General features: G+C 36.9%; 1 protein-coding gene across 4 annotated transcripts in view; it reads left to right on the top strand.

The window, feature by feature from the left end:
* The first annotated feature begins 5,261 nt into the window (after positions 1-5,261).
* The window catches only part of LOC126815811 (uncharacterized), a 39,927-nt gene continuing 25,561 nt past the window's right edge, over positions 5,262-19,627 (top strand). The window contains exons 1-7 of one of the 4 annotated variants that reach the window (XM_050541806.1): positions 5,262-5,348; positions 7,493-7,705; positions 8,678-8,905; positions 11,138-11,350; positions 12,402-12,629; positions 15,069-18,460; positions 19,542-19,601. The gene's annotated coding sequence lies outside the window, so the exon portion shown is untranslated. Of the gene's footprint in view, positions 5,349-7,492; positions 7,706-8,677; positions 8,906-11,137; positions 11,351-12,401; positions 12,630-15,068; positions 19,602-19,627 lie in introns of all 4 variants that reach the window. The other 3 variants (XM_050541779.1, XM_056100757.1, XM_050541772.1) reach the window with 3 other exon arrangements.

Raw genomic sequence — 19,627 nt, 5'->3', positions numbered from 1 at the left:
AGCCGTTGATTGGATAATGGTTATATTGATTTTACAGTTTGTATCGGAATACGATATTTGTTTATAATTACCTACATAAGGGAGTGTAAATAAAGAGAGTATATATATAGACGTCGTATTCCTTGGAAAGGGTTAGGGTGTGTGTGTGGGGGGGGGGGGGGCGGTAACGTATATTCAACGTATTAAGGCCCATTCGGAACTTAACATGGTATATCTTTCTTTCATTAAACGCACGCTCACACGGGGGCTTAAACATGCATTATGCAAGACCCAAATCTGCATAGACCCAATACATAGACCCAAATCTATTAATTAGACATTTATTAACATGAAAAGACCATACTCAACTCTCAATGCCATGTTATATGTGCGATTTTCATTGGATTTGAATCTGGTCTGCTGTTCAACGCTCCTTTATGATTAAACGCAAACGTGGATAATCGAGACTTTGTTATATATAGCGACAGCGGTAACAATGACATTCGTGGTTTACAGTGATTTTAAAATAAAGTTTTCTTGATATTCTCTTTACATTATCTCATTTTTAAATATTATAGAGAGAACTGCCAGCTCATTATCTAATCTCCCATAATGTATCTTTAATCTCTCGTCGTCAATATATATAATATTTTGAGACAAACATGGTAATTCATATATCTAGGTTGGCGCGCAGTGTGCTATGGTGTAAATTTTGCCCAGATAGCGGCATTATGCGACCGACTCGCATAATTTCCTGCTAAGGATTCTTTTGTGTGCACGCGGCAATTGGTTTTCTTCCCGTTGTTTCTTACACCCCCCCCCCCCACACACACTATCTTTCACTACTGACATCTGTTGGGAAGTGGGTGTGGGTGTGGGGGGACGCCGGAAATTCATTAAGAACTTTTTCGCTCAACACTGGAACCATACCCGAAACTGTCAAGTTACTGAGTCAGCGCCTATCTCATTTTCCTTAGCCCAGTCGGTGAAGAACGGTAGGACGTTCAACCAATGAAATACGATGCTAATGAATGTTTCCCCTACAGTTATTATTAATCCCAGTCAATTATTAGTAATTATTTGATAGCTATTAATAACAGTCTATAGTTCGTGGGGTGGTTGACCGAGTGATGTAATGCCCAGCCAATGTTACATATCAGGATTTTAATTTTATATGGATCCAGATAGCAAAAGATGTATACGCCTTAATAAGGAATGTGAGATCACAAAGTTTCGGTCCAACTAATCACTGACATGATCCGAAAAGAGCGTTGTTTGTCAATAGCGACTGACAATGAAAGATATGTAATATATATATATATATATATATATATATATTCTACAAATCTATTTAAAGAAATCATTTAAAAATGATTTTATAAAACAGTTGAAAAAATTATGGATAAGTGGAATTGACAATAAAAAATCTCTGGACTTGTGGGGGATCAGTCACAATTTTAATCATCTGTATTTTTGTTTATATTATTTCTAATATTTCCTGTTGCCTAGGAGTAATAACAAGAGTAGAAATATTCATTATTAAAGGCATTCTGTTTCCTTCATGAGACTTTAATATGTCTTTCTGGGCGAGCGGTCTAATGTAGAGTAAAGAAATTTCCAGTTTTTTTACGGCTGTCAAACCCTGACATGATATCTGAAAAGTCGTAGTTATTAAAACATTGTGCCTTTTGCTTCCGTGGCATTGTTTGTTTATCATTATTGCTGACAACAAATTGATGTATCAAAGAACTTGATGTCAGTTAGCCCATGAAATGTTACTTTCCAAAACAACAAGGTCTGTCATTGAGTCATGTGGCGTGGTTTCGATTCCCCAATGGAACGTGAATAAGGTCGCCTGTCCAACCTCGTGGGTTTCCTCCGCCCCCTCCCCCTAGTTTGTGTCGGGTGGGCGTTAAACCTCAATTTTCTTTCTGTCTCTTTTATCTGACAATATTCTCATCTTAAGTTTTGTATATGAAATTAAGACATCTGTAAACAGAATAACACAATATCTCCTACAGAATTAGGCCCTTAATCAACTTAAAGGAAATATTGGTGTCAGTCATTATCACATATGTGATAGAACTAATTAAACACGTTCCAAATATAATTTTAACACAGAGATCGTTGCTACGATAGCTGAGTAATACAGGTTTCCTGAATCGGAAGTGACGAACGCCAAAGGAAAACACGAGGCACCCCTCTATATATCTGACTGAAGTGACGAGTGATAACAGATACATGGACGAATTTCTGCTCACTAATAATTCCTTCCAAGACCAAAAGTTGTTGTGTGAGACTGTGAGAGGATATCTGACCATTCATAAAAAGAATTGACTGCCACTGGATAAGAAAACACGAAAGAAAAACAGAAAAAGTCCGTGCATTACCATGTTTTTATAAGGTATAGAATGCATATAAACAAGGGAATGTACGGACTATTTCTATTTTTCTCGTGTTCTCTTATCTAATGACATTCAATTACTTTATTGAATTGTCAGGTATCCTCTTACAGTCCCGTATAACAACTTTTGGTCTTGGAAGGAATTATTAGTGAGCAGAAATTCGGCCGTGTATCTGTTATCACTCGTCACATCAGTCAGTTATATAGAGATATAGAGGTATGACTCGTGCTTTCCTTTGGCGTTCGTCACTTCCGATTCAGGAAACCTGTATTACTCAGCTATCGTAGCAACGATCTCTGTGTTAAAATTATATTTGGAACGTGTTTAACCAGCTCTATCACCTATGTGATACTGACTGGCACCAATATTGTCCTTTAACGTTAGAGTAACAGCCACACAAAGCCCCTAATCAGCACTTTTTGAAATATTGGCACACCTATTAGCAGCATTAGCAGCTGTGAGATTAAACTTTCTGAATATTATGTAACATTTAATGCATAATTAGTAATATCCGAATGTTGCGGGGTTATTATTGCTATATTTCCTCCCATGAAGAGAACACAATTACAAGTAAATGATTCTTTTGTCATTTCCAAGCATAGATTCTAAGTGCAGGGACCTATGTCGTAGAGCTAAATCACTGTTAATGATTGAGAAAACTGAATCGTTAGCATAATTAACGGATGTCAAATGACTTGTTTACCTAACTGTACCCCGATTTTCACTCTTTCGTCATACTCTAGATTCGCAATAAATGTATTTTAGATGGATGGATTTTAATCAAGCATGTACTATGTCTTCCTTGTATTTCAGGCGGGGGGATCACGTGGCTAAGTGGGTAAGACGCTGGCTCGCTAGCCTGGAGGTCGGGTGTTCGATCCCTGCATTGGCCGAGAAAGTTCATCCAGATTTTCCGGCGTGGGTTTCCCCTTGTCAGTGATGCAGGACGGAGGGCCTGACAAGGACAGCTATCTAGTCGTTCGGATGGGACGAAAAACCGAGGTCCCGTGTACATATTGGCGTGCACGTAAAAGATCCCTTGGCAGTTGGAATTCGATATAAGAGTAGGCCGTAGCGCCGCTGCCCCGGGCAAAATTTCCCTCATAGCACACTGTATGGCGTATGCCCGTCTTCATTAGCCCAGTTTAGGAGCAGAACAGTAGGACGTTAAACCCCATTTCATTTCATTTCATTTTGTATTTCAGGCGGCTCAGTTTGTTAGGTTTGAATATCAGTGCCAACCGCGCTGAAGCTCTAAAACATATGTGATATAATTGTATAAAAAAGGCTAAACACAACATCAGATAAAAGCTTTAACTTAGTTAACTCTCATTCGTTTTCTAAAAATAAATGAGCCATAAGAGATTTGTTTTAACTATTCAACTACGGGACTGTTTCTAACAGCAAGTGGGAGTTTATTCCAAAGCTTTGGAGCTTGATAAGAAAAAGACCTTTCTATACATGAAGAAGGGTTTTATAGATTTAAAAGATGTTGTCAGATGAACTTTAAATATTTCTTGAGGGCATGTAAGGATAGATATTTAACATCAATATTATTAAAATATTTATAAGTAAATAATAAATCTTAAAAGCTATGCCATAAACATTAAAAGTAGTATACTAATAAGGCGGGATGCATCATTTTGTACTCTTCGCAATGTATCAATAATTTAAAGAGGTAGTTCAGCTAAAATTAAATTTAACAAGTCCGGTGGTGATAAATGTGCCAGTAGGGTGTTAAACTCCATTTCATTTAATTTCTGGTAACTGCGAGCACAAGTGTAATTACCATAAAAGGAATTTCAGGAAAAGCGCATCCAGGGCCGTAAGTAGCTCAGAGCAACGAGGGGAGCGGGAAGTGTTCTCAGGGGTGCTGTAAAATTGACGGACAATGTATATAGAAAATGTTTTCAAAATTGGACTGCCGGAAACGCTATTTCCTGCACTCTGGACAGCCTCATCAATCGAGAACGATGATGCAGACGAACCTTCACTATTACCCGCACCTGACGCGTTTCTCCCCAATTATCGTGCTTTGGGCGGTGGTGGTCTCATTTGAAGAACATCTGACCAGAAAACCTCAAAATCCGTATGAGTGGAAACAATGAGAATCCCATATCAACTACCAATGTTGTTTTTACGATGGGCGATAATTTTTCACGGGGGGGGGGGGGGGGGAGGACGAAATTTTGTGCCCCCCCCCCCCCTTAGTTACGAGTCTGAGTGCACCCAACGCAAAACACGACCGACGAGACAATACAAGGACAAGACAATCTAGATACATATTGTAGAAATAAATGAAAAAAACAAATATCAAATCATAAATAATTATATTGACCATAGGTAATATTGTAAGCTTGTCGTATTGGGTGACGCTGGCACGAGGGTAGTCGCTGTCATCATATTCACAGCGCATTCTCAGTCATAGAAAGAAACCAAACCTCACATTTCTGAAATATCTTTATTTTGGCTTTCCTAAGAGTTAGGTTGACTGAAATGTGGAAACATAGATAATGTTTTAAACGAAAAACAAACATAATATTATCTTAAAAGTTTGCCCCATATTAAATGCATCTTCTTTTAAATGATTGGATTCGTACTGAAGTCTCATTATAACGTTCAATTAGAATCCTATAATGTTGTTCTTTGGAGAAATGCCAAGCTTCGACTGTATTTTATTGAGTAATTCTCGACTAACAATATCCATATTTGTTAATTGTTAAGAATATCTGACACACCTTGCCAAATTGTCACTCATGTTCCCATTATACGAATACATAACTTCCCTTTTCTACCTAGCTAACAAGTTTTTGTTGTATGCCTGCATACAATAATTCAACAGTTACATGACTATTGAAGCTTGATACAACATTATTCACTTGAACATAGGCCTAGCTGGTAAAATGGTGTCCATGACTAGCCTGTGTGTTGTTATTTTATTATTTCAAGTATTGCAGATAAAAGGTATGTTTATAACTTAAATCCTGCGTTGTCGTATATTATATACCTTATTTTAAATTATTTAAAAGTTTACGTGTATCAATACACGATACTAGTTGACAAGCTCTTGATTTCGATATATTCACATTAAGGAAATGAAATGAAATGGGGTTTAACGTCCCACTGTTCTGCTCCTATGCTGGGCTAATGAAGACGGGCATACACCATACAGTGTGCTATGAGAAAAATTTTGCCCGGGCAGTGGCACTATCGCCTACTTTTATATCGAATTCCAACTAGCTGCCCTTGTCAGGCCCTCCGTCCTGCATCACTGACAAGGGGGAACCACGCCGGAATCACATTATAGAACGCCCCATTAAGATTCATGCGTGTTTTCATCTTATGTCCAAAATTGTCTTTGATTAACCTTTGGAATTTATAACGTACAATGTGGTTAAAGTTGCAATTTCATATTTTTAAGTTATATTTTTAAAATGTATTAAAATAAAGCCTTAAAATAGATGGTATCTACAAACAGTCCTACCTTGTTAAAGAATAATCCTATTAATCCTATAATTCACTATTGCCAGTTGAAAAATTGGCAAAAATATCATTTTTAACTTCAAATTCAAACGTTTGAAGATAGCTATTCCACTGAGGGAATAGGAAAACAAGGGAGGTAATTGTGTTTTTATTTCCGGTGTCAATGAATTTTAAGTGTGGGAAATAATTATGTTTTGACTTTCTTAGAAAATACGAAATTCTCGCTTAAAAGATAGATTTATATTCGGTAATTCTGTTTTCGATTGAGGCCATCATCTGTGTATATGTGATTGGTTTATTGAAACATGTAGCACAAGTTTATTTATTTATTATATTCTTATTAAATAAATAAATGTTGCTAACTTACTTTATGGTGGGTTGGCGGTGAAATCGCTTACATGTAATGTTTACGTTATAGTAAATAATTCATTCAGAAGATAAAGGGTGGGGGTGGGGTATATCTTCTTTGCAATCCCCTTATCTGCTACGTCTTCCGGGCTCCGGATCAACGAAATAACACTGTTAAGTTTAAATAATCGTTACTAGATCTTTTTTATTTGTACCAAAAATTAGATTGTCGACTTCATTGGACTTTGTAAATTGATTTCTTTTGTGGCGTGACAATTTCTCGTTGAAATGTTTAGGTCTACATGTTGTGTTCCACTGTCAACAGGGTAACCCAAATTTAGATCGAACCTGCTCCAACACTAATGCAAATGCCATTCGACCCTCAAGTACATAAATGACGTAAACAGCTCGTGGACAGGAATCCTTTCTACACCAACAACCGCCCTGGTAGATCGAATCACAATATTTGTGCCAAATTACGACATGATATAATGTAACTCAGAGCTATAAATTAATATATTGATTAGTGTAAGACAACCTGCATTGGCCGAGATAGTTCATCCGGATTTTCCGGCGTGATCTCCCCATGTCAGTGGTGCAGGACGGGGGGGGGGGCTGACAAGGACGAAAAACCGAGGTCCCGTTACACATTGACGTGCACGTAAAACATCCCTTAGCAGTTGGAATTCGATATAAGAGTAGACCACAGCCCTTCCCTGACGACATTTTCCTCATAGCACACTGTATGGCGTATACCCGTCTTCATTAGCCCAGTCGGAGTAGGACGTTAAACCCCATTTCATTTCATTTATATGTCTGTACTTTAAATAAATGAGGAATTACATTGAGCTACTGATTGCCCTATTTTTAAGACCAAACATTTAAATAATGTTATAGTGAACACCAGTACCAACATAATTACTTTTAATACTGATCCTATGCTTAATAACCCGGATGTAACAATATCAATATCAGTCGTTGTCTTGAACATTGTTGTCGTCATTATCCTCATCTCCATTACCATTGGGATGCTAATATATAACATGATGCCGTCAGTCAAAGGCTGGGTGGTAATTATAAGAAATAATTAGTCAATTAGCTTATATGGCAATTTACAGTGAAGATCAACAACAGTCTTAATGAGTTTTGTTACACCTGGTGAGGATTTTACACATAAGATAATGCGTTCCTTGCTAAATATACATACCTTTAAAATTGTAAAAAAAAAAAAAACCCAACAAGCTATTAATAATACAAATTTTCTTTTAAAATTTCAGCCCAAATGAAAAATGTTGCCTTAAATAAAGCAACCGACCAGAGTTATACATATCGTGCGGCTGTATCATCTAGAGCTGTAGATGGTAATACTGATGCTGAATTTAATAGAGGATCGTGTACTCATACACAGCTTGTTTCACCTGGTTGGTGGTGTGTTGATTTACAATACATCTTCAGAATCACCAATATTACAATATATAATAGAAACAACAGTAAGTATACAATTTATCACACTATATATCACAAACACCAGTAAATATATATATATATATATATATATATATATATATATAGAGAGAGAGAAATGGAGCTTAACGTCTACTCGACACAAACTAGGTCATTTCGGGACTAACATATGGTTTAATTTTATTTCATTAATTCGCTTGCGCGTAGGGGTCTTTAGCAGTGGGAGGAAACCGGAAGACCCGGAGAAAACCCACGAGGTTGGACAGGCGACCATACTCCTTGTCACGTACAACCGGGGAATCAAAACCACGCCAGTTGACTCAATGACAGACTTTATGATACAGCTCGCACACGCTAACCATTCGGCCATCCCCCCCCCTCCCAGTAAATATACAATATAACCAATGCTACACTAAATAACAGAAATATTTCCCTCACAGCACGCTTCGTGGCGTATGTCCGTCTTCATTTAGCCCAGTTGGTGAAGAGAAAATGGATGTTAAACCCTATTTTTGTAAATTTCGTTATTCATTTCATACTCTTCTTGGTAGACATATTTGTATAATTACCAATCGGCAAACCTCGGCAGACTCCGTTGCCCTAAATCTAACTCGGCAGTATGACGAATTCTGCCATTGGAACCACTTTCAAATTCCCTGATTAAAAATGGCAACTCCCATGACGAAGATGCCAAAATAAATACACAATCTTGACTATCATACAAAGCTTTCAATGTCTGAAGCTTGTTTTCTTTCAAGTTGATCAGATTTTCTTTAAACAAAGGATAACTTTGCAATAAAATCTCTACAATCTTTTTCTAAAAGCAGCAAGTTTTCCTAATAAGTAAACCGGTAGCCGAGAAAAACTTACCGTCATACAGCTGAGGCTAGATGTAGGGTACTGAGTCTGCCAAGGTATGCCAAATGGGAAGTATACTTTATTATTTGTGTAATATGCTGCGATAAGCACAATTAAGAAGTATGTATTATAATTTTCAGATCAACAAAGATTACAAGCGTTTGAGATAAGGCTACGTTCTGATAATCAGTGTAATGGACAAGGACTTGTATCAGCTACATCATGTTATATAAATACACCACCAACAGTACAAGATGTATATACTATAGATAGATGTAATCAACAACCATCTACATCTTTATCTGCTAGAACAGTGTTTATTAATACTACCGATACACTTACATTGTGTGAAGTTGAAATATACACAGGTGAGTTTCGTTACCGAGTTCACAAAGGATTCTCAGACTCAAGTTAAGAATTTACCCAACTTTCAATCACTGTTTATGAGAAATATCTTTGATTCAGAAAAACAAAACTTTGCACATAGTTTCTTATTGATGTATTTGATACATTAAGGGGAAGACCAACGATTTTCAATAAGGTTTCCATAAATAATAAATATATATTTAGAAATAATCCCTCCTATAGCATATGCAAAAAATAATTTGTAAGCGAGAAATTAATTTTTATTAATACCGGAAGTGACGTAGTTGGTTCGACACGCTCACTGGTCACTATAGTAAACATACAAATTTGGAGTAAGTTTAGCGCTGTATTTTGTGATCATTTCGCCGTTTGGCAGAAAATCTGATGAAAGGGAATCTTTATTAGGATATTAAGAACAAGAACTTACGGTGTTTTGAAGGTATAATATACAACGCGTTTGTGTAAATAAAGTTTCTAAACTGGACACTGTGACACAATTTAAGCCACATGGCTAATTGTTTACATCACGTGATAGCTAGCACGTGACAGATATTAACCGAATACAAATTGGCTACCTATTCGGCTAGCGACCTATTCGACCGATCCAGCTGGCAACCTGTTCGTTGGCAACCTATTCAGAATAAATTCAACAGTCGCCCAAACTCATCTATTTTTATCAACCAATAAAATCCAACGTAACGTCTATCAAATGAAAGTAGAATATATTATCATTTATCCATTCCTTTAGCTCAGAATAGAGATGTAATTTCGCATTATCTTACAAAATTCTGGACATCCAACTAAATATATTCCGAAAGCTGATTAAATAAGCTTTCGAAATATTATTAGTAAAAGTTGGCACAATCATATTAAAGGGGTGCGCTCTCATTCTGAATAGGTTGCCAACGAACAGGTTGCCAGCTGGATCGGTCGAATAGGTCGCTAGCCGAATAGGTCGCCAATTTGTGTTCCCTTAATATCTGTCACGTGCCAGCTATCACGTGATGTAAACAATTAGCCATGTGGCTTAAATTGTGTCACAGTGTCCAGTTTAGAAACTTAATTTACACAAACGCGTTGTATATTATACCTTCAAAACACCGTAAGTTCTTGTTCTTAATATCCTAATAAAGATTACCTTTCATCGTTACTAGATCTTTTTTATTTGTACCAAAAATTAGATTGTCGACTTCATTGGACTTTGTAAATTGATTTCTTTTGTGGCGTGACAATTTCTCGTTGAAATGTTTAGGTCTACATGTTGTGTTCCACTGTCAACAGGGTAACCCAAATTTAGATCGAACCTGCTCCAACACTAATGCAAATGCCATTCGACCCTCAAGTACATAAATGACGTAAACAGCTCGTGGACAGGAAGCCTTTCTACACCAACAACCGCCCTGGTAGATCCAATCACATTATTTGTGCCAAATTACGATATGATATAATGTAACTCAGAGCTATAAATTAATATATTGATTAGTGTAAGACAACCTACATTGGCCGAGATAGTTCATCCGGATTTTCCGGCGTGATCTCCCCATGTCAGTGGTGCAGGACGGGGGGGGGGGGGGGGCTGACAAGGACGAAAAACCGAGGTCCCGTTACACATTGACGTGCACGTAAACATCCCTTAGCAGTTGGAATTCGATATAAGAGTAGACCATAGCCCTTCCCTGACGACATTTCCCTCATAGCACACTGTATGGCGTATACCTGTCTTTATTAGCCCAGTCGGAGCAGAACAGTAGGACGTTAAACCCCATTCCATTTCATTTATATGTCTGTACTTTAAATAAATGACAAATTACATTGAGCTACTGTTTGCCGTCGGTTTAAGACCAAACATTTAAATAATGTTATAGTGAACACCAGTACCAACATAATTACTTTAAATACTGACCCTATGCTTAATAACCCGGATGTCACAATATCAGTCGTTGTCTTGACCATTGTTGTCGTCATTATCCTCATCTCCATTACCATTGGGATGCTAATATATAACATAATGCCGCCAGTCAAAGACTGGGTGGTAATTATAAGAAATAATTAGTCAATTAGCTTATATGGCAATTTAGAGTGAAGATCAACAACAGTCTTAATGAGTTTTGTTACACCTGGTGAGGATTTTACACATAAGATAATGCGTTCCTTTCTAAATATACATACCTTTAAAATTGTTTAAAAAAATCCAACAAGCTATTAATAATAGAAATTTTGTTTTAAAATTTCAGCCCAAATTAAAAATGTGGCCTTAAATAAAGCAAGCGACCAGAGTTATACATATCGTGCGGCTGTATCATCTAGAGCTGTAGATGGTAATACTGATGCTGAATTTAATAGAGGATCGTGTACTCATACACAGCTTGTTTCTCCTGGTTGGTGGTGTGTTGATTTACAATACATCTTCAGTATCACCAACATTACAATATATAACAGAAATAACAGTAAGTATACAATATTTAACACTATATATCACAAACACCAGTAAATATATATATATATATATATAGAGAGAGAAATGGGGCTTAACGTCTACTCGACACAAACTAGGTCATTTCGGGACTAACATATGGTTTAATTTTATTTCATTAATTCGCTTGCGCGTAGGGGTCTTTAGCAGTGGGAGGAAACCGGAAGACCCGGAGAAAACCCACGAGGTTGGACAGGCGACCATACTCCTTGTCACGTACAACCGGGGAATCAAAACCACGCCAGTTGACTCAATGACAGACCTTATGTTACTTCGCACACGTGCTAACCATTCGGCCATCCAACTTAACATAGAACACCCAATGCCCATTCCGACAGCTTTATTTTCACGGGGTCACTTTTCATTATTTTGATACAGCTCGCACACGCTAACCATTCGCCCCCCCCCCCAGTAAATATACAATATAACCAATGCTACACTAAATAACAGAAATATTTCCCTCACAGCACGCTCCGTGGCGTATGTCCGTCTTCATTTAGCCCAGTTGGTGGAGAGAAAATGGATGTTAAACCCTATTTTTGTAAATTTCGTTATTCATTTCATACTCTTCTTGGTAGACATATTTGTATAATTACCAATCGGCAAACCTCGGCAGACTCCGGTGCCCTAAATCTAACTCGGCAGTATGACGAATTCTGCCATTGGAACCACTTTCAAATTCCCTGATTAAAAATGGCAACTCCCATGACGAAGATGCCAAAATAAATACACAATCTTGACTATCATACAAAGCTTTCAATGTCTGAAGCTTGTTTTCTTTCAAGTTGATCAGATTTTCTTTAAACAAAGGATAATTTTGCAATAAAATCTCTACAATTTTTTTCTAAAAGCAGCAAGTTTTCCTAATAAGTAAACCGGTAGCCGAGAAAAACTTACCGTCATACAGCTGAGGCTAGATGTAGGGTACTGAGTCTGCCAAGGTATGCCAAATGGGAAGTATACTTTATTATTTGTGTAATATGCTGCGATAAGCACAATTAAGAAGTATGTATTATAATTTTCAGATCAACAAAGATTACAAGCGTTTGAGATAAGGCTACGTTCTGATAATCAGTGTAATGGACAAGGACTTGTATCAGCTACATCATGTTATGTAAATACACCACCAACAGTACAAGATGTATATACTATAGATAGATGTAATCAACAACCATCTACATCTTTATCTGCTAGAACAGTGTTTATTAATACTACCGATACACTTACTTTGTGTGAAGTTGAAATATACGCAGGTGAGTTTCGTTACCGAGTTCACAAAGGATTCTCAGACTCAAGTTAAGAATTTACCCAACTTTCAATCACTGTTTATGAGAAATATCTTTGATTCAGAAAAACAAAACTTTGCACATAGTTTCTTATTGATGTATTTGATACATTAAAGGGGAAGACCAACGATTTTCAATAAGGTTTCCATAAATAATAAATATATATTTAGAAATAATCCCTCCTATAGCATATGCAAAAAATAATTTGTAAGCGATAAATTAATTTTTATTAATACCGGAAGTGACGTAGTTGGTTCGACACGCTCACTGGTCACTATAGTAAACATACAAATTTGGAGTAAGTTTAGCGCTGTATTTTGTGATCATTTCGCCGTTTGGCAGAAAATCTGATGAAAGGTAATCTTTATTAGGATATTAAGAACAAGAACTTACGGTGTTTTGAAGGTATAATATACAACGCGTTTGTGTAAATAAAGTTTCTAAACTGGACACTGTGACACAATTTAAGCCACATGGCTAATTGTTTACATCACGTGATAGCTGGCACGTGACAGATATTAACCGAACACAAATTGGCGACCTATTCGGCTAGCGACCTATTCGGCTATTCGGCTAGCGACCTATTCGGCTAGCGACCTATTCGACCGATCCAGCTGGCAACCTGTTCGTTGGCAACCTATTCAGAATAAATTCAACAGTCGCCCAAACTCATCTATTTTTATCAACCAATAAAATCCAACGTAACGTCTATCAAATGAAAGTAGAATATATTATCATTTATCCATTCCTTTAGCTCAGAATAGAGATGTAATTTCGCATTATCTTACAAAATTCTGGACATCCAACTAAATATATTCCGAAAGCTGATTAAATAAGCTTTCGAAATATTATTAGTAAAAGTTGGCACAATCATATTAAAGGGGTGCGCTCTCATTCTGAATAGGTTGCCATCGAACAGGTTGCCAGCTGGATCGGTCGAATAGGTCGCCAATTTGTGTTCGGTTAATATCTGTCACGTGCCAGCTATCACCTGATGTAAACAATTAGCCATGTGGCTTAAATTGTGTCACAGTGTCCAGTTTAGAAACTTAATTTACACAAACGCGTTGTATATCATACCTTCAAAACACCGTAAGTTCTTGTTCTTAATATCCTAATAAAGATTACCTTTCATCAGATTTTCTGCCAAACGGCGAAACGACCACAAAATACAGCGCTAAACTTGCTCCAAACTTGTATGTTTACTATAGTGACCAGTGAGCGTGTCGAACCAACTACGTCACTTCCGGTATTAATAAAAATTAATTTCTCGCTTGCAAATTATTTTTTGCATATGCTATAGGAGGGATTATTTCTAAATATATATTTATTATTTATGGAAACCTTATTGAAAATCGTTGGCCTTCCCCTTTAAAACAACACAAGTTTTATAAAGGGCTATAATTTAGTTAAAATATGGCTAACAATTTTGAGTAAATTCTTAAGTCTGAAAATGCTTTGTGAACTCGGGGCCAGTGTTTATCAGTGTTCGTTATATATTTACATTGTGTGAAGTTTATCCAATTTTCTAAGTGGGCTGTGATATTGAGAATGGCTGGGGTGTCAAACAGGAAAACGACATAGATGGTTCCTTTTGAATCTGTATAGCCCAATCTCCCCAACAGGTGGGGAATAAGAACCACAAATGCGAAATTTGTATTTCATCTTGTACTCATTTATTTCTGACTATATGTTGTCAAGATCTATAGCTACATGTATACCGAGATTAATTCACCCTGACACAAAGAGTATCTGTGCTGATTACTGTTTATAATATATCGCAACACTGTTGCATATATTTAATAAAACCAATTGACATACCCTCTCTGATTTAGGCAAAACATCAGAATGGTTTTCGAGGTTCATATCTTTTTAACGAACCCTTTTACCAACAGTATACAGTTAAAGCCAGAACACTTATTCGTCCTCCTATTCTTCCAAATCAACGGTGATTGTACATTCACTGGTTGTTGATAACTGTTTCTTTAATTAGTATTATAGTATATATTATATACTATAATATATACTATAATATTAATTAAAGATTTATACAGCTACAATAAATTATATTATTTATTATATTATATTTTATTGTAGCCGTATAAATCGTTCATTATTGTAAATACCGATATTTGGAAGTACAGTAACCGTACAAGGCCTGGGGGAGTTGGGTGGCCGAATGGTTAACGTGACAAGGAGTACGGTCGCCTTCCATCCTCGAATTATTGAAATAAAATTGAACTATATGTTAGTCCCGAAATGACATAGTTTGTGTCGAGTGGACGTTAAACTAACCCCCCCCCCCCCCTCTCTCTCTCTCTCTCTCTCTCTCTCTCTCATACCTGATACAGAAGAAAGTCGTATATTGATAGCCCTTTCATACAAAATAAATAATTATTTTTTCAGGTTGTAGAGTTGATGAAAACTGTCAATCTTGTAATACAACAACAGGTATCTGTGCCTCATGTAAAGCTCGTTGGTTTGGTACACAGTGTCTACAGCAGTGTTCTACATGTATGGTGTTATGTGATAAATCAAATGGTATTTGTAATGGCGGATGTATTGATGGTTATTGGGATAACTCGTGTCAACAACAATGTTCTAATAACTGTGATAATGGAGGATGTAGACAGGTAGATGGTTATTGTAATGGTGGATGTATTGATGGTTATTGGGATAACTCATGTCAACAACAATGTTCTAATAACTGTGATAATGGAGGATGTAGACAGGTAGATGGTTATTGTAATGGTGGATGTATTGATGGTTATTGGGATAACTCATGTCAACAACAATGTTCTAATAACTGTAATAATGGAGGATGTAGACAGGTAGATGGTTATTGTAATAATGGTTGTAAAGTAGGATGGTATGGAGATAAATGTGATAAAACATGTAATTGCTCTCAAAGTAAGATATATATATACTAACAATTTGCATTTACTGTTTCATGAATATAACCAAGACACGTAGGTTTAATTCTGAATAATAGTGAAACCGATACTGTTTTCAAACTGTCTACTGAGCTCTTCTATGTTGGAAATCTTGTTGAATCTACTCTATATGTAGCAAATGCTCTCTATTTGAGGCATCCCCGATTCAAATATTCCCGAAAGTCATCTGATACTTCGGCGAGAAATGCCCCGGAGGAAACTGTTTTCGCGGAAGCACCAGGGAAGCAGTCCCGAAGCTTCCCCGTGGATCTGGAAAGCTCCGGGGATGCAAGCATTGAAATTTTTCGCAGTTCTCCAGAGGCGATGTTCTACCGATAGTCCCACATGGCTCACGACGTTACCGACGCCTCCCGAGGCTCATCAATTTCCATCGGTAGTAGTAGTTCGTGGATTTTTAAAAAATAATGCAGCATTTACTGGCAGCACGTATTCCGAAATGTTTTCCGCGTTCCATATACATGTACATGTATTCCAATTTCGATAATCCGATTGTCCATGAAATTCAGTTTTATTTCCACAATTTTCTAACTTTTTGGTTACATCTGGGTTCACGGAAAATCAGTGCTGATAACTTTGAATTCCAAAGATATTGAGAAGAGAAAGGTAAATGTGGGAAGATAATATTGAAAGGTACTAGTATAATACATTGGAAGTAATGTCTGGTAGGAATGTATGACTTGAAGGATCGTGAAATGGAAGGAGTATTGTAAAATAAGTATTGGACGTTGTGCATGGGATGGTAAGCAATTGAACAATAAATAAGGAAAGCTAAATATTTGTAAGTAAGTATTAGAACAAATTATTGAAATTGTTGAAGGTCGCTCAGACAAGGGCGATCTTAAATGTGAATGACTTTCATTAATAACAACAGGTCATGCATTGCCTGCCAGTCCATTTGGTAATTTTGAGATTATGTTTATTCATGAACACGATTGTCATAAAAAGTGTGGTAATGTTGCGGTATTACGCGCTTTAAATCTTGTAAATCTTGACTTGTGCCGACTATAATGGAAGTGGAGCTTGGTACAAATCGTCATAGAAATATAGTTGATACAGGACACTTCAGAACATGAATATCTTTATCTTTGGGGTCTGTTGATGTTCCTCCTGGGTGTATCGACGGTATATTAAAAATATTAAGCTGCTGAAGACTTTGAAGAAGGTTCTGATAGACTCTATTATATCTCCTTTGATGACAGGTGGGTGATTTTTATTGATTCTAGTTTTGTGATCTGCTTTTATTACTGCTGTGTGATCTGGTTGGTTGACTGAAGTTGAGTGGTATGCTTGGATGCTAGTTTTGTGACCTCTTTGGGCGACCTCTTTTGATGGAAGTTGTATGATCTCTTTGCATGGTTACATTTGTTGCTTGCTTTGTGATATCCGTGAATGACTGTCATGAGATGTCAAGTTGCTTGACCTCATTGGGTGAATGTTGGATGATTTCGTTTGATGTTAGTTCTATGATCTCCTTGGTAGCTATTCATTGACTGTATTTGTTGCTGAGTATGTGATATCCATGAATGATTGTCAGAAGATCCCCTAGGATGGCTGTTTGATGATCTATGTTCGTGCAAGTTGTGTGATTTCCTTGGGTGAGTGTGGGGTGCTCTCTTTGGATTCCGGTTGTGTGTTCCTCTTGGATGACTATTGGAAAATATCTTCCGTATATTGATGACTTTTGGGGATTTCCTTGAAGGACTGTTGTGTGACCACCTTGGATGCTATCAGCTGGGTTGATTGTAGTGGGATAGAATTATCTTTGTTTCAGGGATGTTATGGTGTTTACATCTTTTTGCCGTATATTTATTGACATCATCTGTTTTACAATCGATCTTTCGTGTTAGTGTTAAGTAGAACAGGACAATGCGCAGGCTCACCACCATTGTAAATACTGCTTTCACCAGAAGTAAATGAATAGTAAGCGACTAAATATCATTTTTCGACGCACATTTGAAAGTGAAATTGTCCAAGTGCTCGCACTCGTAAGTCAAATATTCCCTTATATCAATCCGAGGGAGAGAAGGTTTATATCCGACATCATAGTTTTAATCCTTAAATTCAATGGACTCTTCCATTAAAAGTCAACAACGATTGGATAATTGCTCAATAGTTTACGCCAAATAGCGAAAATTTCCGAAGTAATCACGAGAATCTTTTCCGATAATTCTGATAGTGACCCTTGAGGCTTTTCCGTATGTTCAGAGAAGGATTTGACGGACTGTGTTAAGTGACTATACCCCAAAAAATACTTTACAAAGGAACTCTTGGGCTATTTGGACTAGAAGTCTTGGGGTATGTGGAGAAATAATCGAAATGTGGCCGAAAAGAAAATTCTGAATAACCGATCTAAATATGCCGATAAGTACGCCGTCTATTTCGGTGATGAATGCTACAAACTGTACCATAAAAAGTTTCTAATTGTCAAAAGAATAAAAATTGATTTCTGTGTTCTTTGTATTATTTCGATCATCAACGTCATCAGCGGTTGATATGAACCGAATAACTATATCAATCTATGATGATGTCATGACAGGTTGATAAGAGATATAACTTCTATGCACATTAAAGAAAAAACTACCGCCAGTTGTATATAAATATCAACATGCTCTTACACACTGCACGCATGACTAAGATCATTTATTTTAATGTCCGTGAACGATTATATATCACCCCTGCATAATTATATGACATGAATGTTATTTAAAGGGTTTTGAGCAGGCCTGAGATAGTAGATCGTAAACTCGTGCTCTGCTACAGTTGGGCCAATTGTGAAATTGGTCAGCATTCAGATTAACCGAGGTTATACTGTGGAAAGAATAAGAAGAGGGAAAGAAGTTTGAGGTAAAAGAGAGAGAGAGAGAGAGAGAGAGAGAGAGAGAGAGAGAGAGAGATGGGGTTTAACGTCCACTCGACACAAACTAGGTCATTTCGGGACTAACATACGGTTTAATTTTATTTACATAATTCGCTTGCGCGTAGGGGTCTTTAGCAGTGGGAGGAAACCGGATTGAGGTAAAAGAATAGATTATGTAAAGTGAAATTATTATATTACAAAAATATCTTGCTTAAGTTTTGATACACAGTTTAATTTGTTGTTTTTTGGTGCGATAATCGGGACAGTCATGCAGTTACGGCCTAGAAGACTTTTCCGGGTCACCTTTTTCTGGAACATTAAGGTCGCCTTCTAGGTAAGCACTACACAGTTCCGGTCAGTATATTTTCGAGAGCTTAATTCTTGTAGCTTTATATTAATTAAAATAATGAGATTTTGTCAGGTTTATTAATCGCGAGTAATATATAAAATATGCTATGAAGAAACCAGTTAGCGTTACATATGTAGTTTATTATATATATATATGTTTAAATCAGGGTATATATTATTATGATGATGTAACCAAGCGTATCGGGCGCTGAATAACTCAAAAGAATATATTTTAAAACTAAATTGAGAATAGTAAGACGATATTGTCGTTGTACCGTAGAGCTTCAATTGTGGGGTGACGTTGCAAATCTGATCCATTTTCCCCTGATGCGTTCTGAATAGAAATGAAAGGAAATGAATGGAGTTTAATGTACAATCAACACAATACTTCGGTCATTTTGAAACTAACACGTACCATTAATTTATAGTCACGCGTGCAATGCTAGAGAGGAGACGTTTGCCCGGGTACCGGCGTTTCCCCCCTTACTATTCGTCAGATTCTAGGTGTTAAATGCTGCGCTTTTGCAACTAACATGCATCGACCATTTTTATACTCATGCGTGCAATGCTAGAGAGGGGAATTTTTGCCCGGGCACTGGCGATTTTAGATGTTAAATACTGCACTTTAGACCGATGCTTTACGACGTCTTTATACACTAATACACCCAAAGATAGTGCGATTAAATCGGTATTTGTTACTTACTCATATTTATGTTTCAGTAAAAAGTGTTGATGATTGTCTAAACCTGTAAACAGTCTACAAGTCAGAGTTTATGACAGGTGTTTTCATTTTGGCAGTAAAATAA

Source organism: Patella vulgata, chromosome 1 (assembly GCF_932274485.2).
Source record: "Patella vulgata chromosome 1, xgPatVulg1.2, whole genome shotgun sequence".
Classification (NCBI taxonomy): Eukaryota; Metazoa; Mollusca; class Gastropoda; family Patellidae; genus Patella; species Patella vulgata.
Note: the sequence above shows the minus strand (reverse complement) of the source record. Positions and strands in the feature narration are given on the sequence as shown.